The sequence below is a fragment of the Pelobates fuscus genome, chromosome 13 (genome assembly GCF_036172605.1).
Source record: "Pelobates fuscus isolate aPelFus1 chromosome 13, aPelFus1.pri, whole genome shotgun sequence".
In the NCBI taxonomy this organism is placed as follows: Eukaryota; Metazoa; Chordata; class Amphibia; order Anura; family Pelobatidae; genus Pelobates; species Pelobates fuscus.
Genome location: NC_086329.1, coordinates 16,245,550 through 16,249,856, shown reverse-complemented (window position 1 = coordinate 16,249,856; position 4,307 = coordinate 16,245,550). Strand labels below are relative to the sequence as shown.

The following is a 4,307-nucleotide window of genomic DNA, read 5'->3' as shown; positions in this document are numbered from 1 at the left end:
GAAGGTAATGATTCTACTCACCAGAACTAATACAATAAACTGATCTGGTGACTAGAGTGGCCCTTTAATGGCTGATGGGTAGGCAAGTAGCCAAAAAGGGTTAATGTTTGGTTAAGATCGTTATGCTGCTCAGGTGGAGGGGCACAGGTATAAAAGTGTTAATAATCATGTGAGGCAGCCAGGAAAGGATTAATGGTTTGGAGGCTCAGCCAGGAAAGGGTTAATGTGCTGCCCAGGTGTTATTGATTGCTAATTGAAAGGGGTGGAGCTATAAAGGGTTAATGATTGGGTGGGGCAGCCAAGAAAGGGTTAATGGTTTTGAGGCTCAGCCAGGAAAGGGTTAATGTGTTGCCCAGGTGTGTTATTGATTGCTTATTGGAAGGGGGTGGGACCCTAGATCTATAAATCTGATCTACCCGGGGGTGGGTGGGTATGAGGTGGAGGATGGAGGATAGTCCCATTGTTTACATCATTCTTACTCTGTGTGTTGCAGGAGAGGATCTCCCCAATGTGTCTGGGCTTCAGGTAAGAGATTTTTATAGTAGATTCAATGTTTGATGGAATGTTTAACTGTCTGTGTGCCGGAGCGTAATAGTATTAACTGTCTGTGTACCGGAATCTAGTGAAAGTAACTGTCTGTGTGCCGGAGCCTAATAGTATTAACTGTCTGTGTGCCGGAATCTAGTGAAAGTAACTGTCTGTGTGCCGGAGCCTAATAGTATTAACTGTCTGTGTGCCGGAATCTAGTGAAAGTAACTGTCTGTGTGCCGGAGCCTAATAGTATTAACTGTCTGTGTGCCGGAATCTAGTGAAAGTAACTGTCTGTGTGCCGGAGCATAATAGTATTAACTGTCTGTGTGCCGGAATCTAGTGAAAGTAACTGTCTGTGTGCTGGAGCTTAATAGTATTAACTGTCTGTGTGCTGGAATCTAGTGATATTAACTGTTTGTGTGCTAGAATTTAGTAATAGCTGTCTGCTTGAAACTAGTGATATTAACTGTCTGTGTGCCGGAACTAATACTATTAATGGTCTGTCTGTCAAGTGACGTTTTTTTTTTTATATTAACTGTCTGCGTGCTGGAGCTTAAAGGGACTCTCCAGTGCCAGGAAGACAAATCGTTTTCCTGGCACTGCAGGTCCGCTCTCCCTCCCACCTCCCATCCCCAGTTGCTGAAGGGGTCAAAACCCCTTCAGTGACTTACCTGAGGCAGCGCCGATGTCCCTGGGCACTGCTTCTGGGTCCGCCCACGCTCCTCCCCATCATTACATCATCCGGCGGGGGAGACCTAATGCGCATGCGCGGCTATGCTGCACACGCGCATTAGACCTCTCTATAGGAAAACATTGAAAATGCTTTCCTCTGGGGATTTTAGCGATGCTGGAGGTCCTCACGTAGCGTGAGGACATCCAGCGATGCTATAGCACAGAAAACCTGTGCTAGAATCACGGAAGTGCCCTCTAGTGGCTGTCTAGTAGACAGCCACTAGAGGAGGACTTAACCGTGCAAGGTAATTATTGCAGTTTCTGAAAACTGCAATAATTACACTTACAGGGTTAAGGGTAGTGGGAGTTGGCACCCAGACCACTCCAATGGGCAGAAGTGGTCTGGGTGCCTGGAGGGTCCCTTTAATATAATTAACTGTTTGGGTGAATGGGTTTAGAGAAAGTAACTGTCTGTGTCCCAGAACGAATTAAATGAACCCTCAGTGTTCTTGAGATGAATGGTATTGCAACCCAACCTTAAGATCAACCTTCACAAATGCTACATTTATATTTATGGTTATCTTACACTCTCTGCCACCCTGCATGATGCATGCTTTATAAGGATGCCCAATTGGAAGTGTGGTTGTGTATTTGTCTAATCTTTCAGACTGTGAGTTAGATGGATTACCTCATCTTCAGAGAGTAAAACACTATTATTGAATTTAATTATATTTAAACAATTGACAAACACCCTGAGTATTTTTTTTTTACAACATGTCTCACCACTTCTTTGATTTGAGCTGATGGATGCTGGGAATCAGGACCCCCACAACCATGTGTGGGGCCCCAAACCCACCCTCCCCATCATTCATACAAACATATGTAGTTAACCAGATGCATAAACCCCAACATTGGTGTCCTGTAAAGTGGGGTGTGATTGAAGTGGCAAGCCTATTACCCAAACCATGCCACTGGAGCCACCCAAACTAGGTGGGTGGGCCTGAAGAATAGGCTAGTCAGACATTCATAAATTCTTGCCAGACTAACTGTCAATCACAAAGAATGTTACAGCTCTCCCAAAATGGTCCCAGTTGCACAAGCATGTTTAATGATGCACTGGTGTAATGCTTTCTGAGGACAATGCCCTGGTGTCCCAGTTTTGGGGAGAAACTCAGGACAGGACTCTGAAATAGGCACTGCCCTGCCAAAGTTGGGGTGCATATACAGAACTTGCCACATACCCCATCCTAATTGGTAACACACATGGACATGTGTATGTTAATATGCATACATGCTAGAATGTCATTGTAGATGATTAACATGCATACAGTTGTATACTGAGACACATCAACATATTGGGGGGCTATTCACTAAGGGGAGAATAACCAGAAATTCTAGGTGAATTTCAAATTTAAGGCCAAAGTATCATGGATTTAGAGATTTTTCCCACTTTGGCTATTTTCGCCTTAAATTTGAGATTTACTCTGAGTTTTTGATAATTCTTAATTTAGTAAATAGCCCTGATGTTTAATATCCCTCCTTCTCCTCTTATGTACCTTCTGCCTGACGAGGGAGGGAATGGGAAGGTTCTAGTATTACTCATGGCACTGGTTTGGGTGCTGGTATTTGACATTAAATCCTGGCACCAACCTTAACGTGTGTAAATTCTCTTGGCAGGTTACTGGGTCAGCCTTCCCCTTCATTCTTCATGTAGGCATGGTGAATGGCGCCAATAACCTTCACGCTTCCTGGGTGCTAGATGACTGCTTTATGGTCTCGATAAGATTTTTATACAGATGTTCGACAAAAAGTCAGTTTTTCAGTTATGTCCTAACGGCCTACTGAACAACCCCATCTATTTGTCCAAAAATGTTCAATTTCCTATCTTACTTCTTCATAGTTTCTGGTCTAGTGAATAAAACCACTAGGCTATGTAAAGTGTTGACAACTGAGAACGAACGTGCAGATTGAGATACATTAAACATTTTAAAACTGCCAGTTAAGAGTTTCTTTGCTTGTACTATGCATCAATATGTAAATACATGCCATTCGTTAATTTGCATATGAGGGCTGTATGGTAATGTCACGGGAGATTATTCATAAAGTATCAACATTCCACAGAATCTAACCTGTTATTTGTAATTCTGCTGACACAAAGTATAGCGTTTTTCGGTGATGGTAGGACCCATTTAACAGCACTGCTTGGTTATGACGGAGAAGATGGCTGGATTGGGTAAGACAGAACTACTTCAAATATTTATATAAATAAGGCAACAGCGTACTGTAATGATTCTGTAAAGGCAATGTCTTTAAACTGTTATCTTTTTCTTGCAGAGTGACCGGTGTTGTCTTCACTTAATGAGTTGAATCTACTATCAACACTCACTGTTGACCGACGACACTTTTTTTTTTTCTTTTCTCGCAGACCACATCTGTTTGAGACAAAGAACTAAGTGGGGTAGGCAACTTTTGGCATTCCAGATGTTGTAGACTACATATGCCATAATGCTGACAAAGCATTAGGGCAGATGCAATCCACATCTGGAGTGCCGAAGATTGCCTATGACAGAGCAAAGTAATTCACCCTCTAGAATTTCCTGCTAAAACTGTGCATGGTATGAACTAGATCTCCCGTGAACCGTTGCAAACCAAAAATACTGCAAGTGGGCAGCCAAGGGTTCAAGGGAGATAGATAGAAACTGTATTTACTCTTTAAAAAAAATAAAAAAAGATTATATTTGAATACCTATAACGGAACGTCTTTTTGTAACTGGTCTCTCATAAATTTAAATTTTCTTATCTTCCCTCCATCCACACCGCTCCCCGTCTTCACTACTACCTACAGAGTTTAGAGCTGTCTTGGTAGTACAGGGCTTAGCTCAGAAGAGCTAACAGAAGTTACTGGAGGGAAGCAGTGCCCAGCATTCCATAGGTAAGAAGTCAATACATTCTAAAACTGATTCACTTTTCTGTAGCTGCTTAAATGGGGCAATCCAAGCACCATTACCACTACAGCATGCTTCAATCCAAATTCATTTTATTTGCTCTACTAGGCAGATTACAGCATAATGTCTAGGATGTTAAAGAAGACTGGATTTTTAGAA

General features: G+C 42.4%; 1 long non-coding RNA gene across 1 annotated transcript; it reads left to right on the top strand.

Annotated features, from left to right (window-relative positions):
- The first annotated feature begins 446 nt into the window (after window positions 1-446).
- Window positions 447-3,721, top strand: LOC134582783 (uncharacterized). Its single transcript, XR_010086272.1, has 3 exons — window positions 447-525; window positions 3,325-3,436; window positions 3,538-3,721. It is a non-coding gene; the product is annotated as an uncharacterized LOC134582783 (long non-coding RNA).
- Window positions 3,722-4,307: the final 586 nt, after the last annotated feature.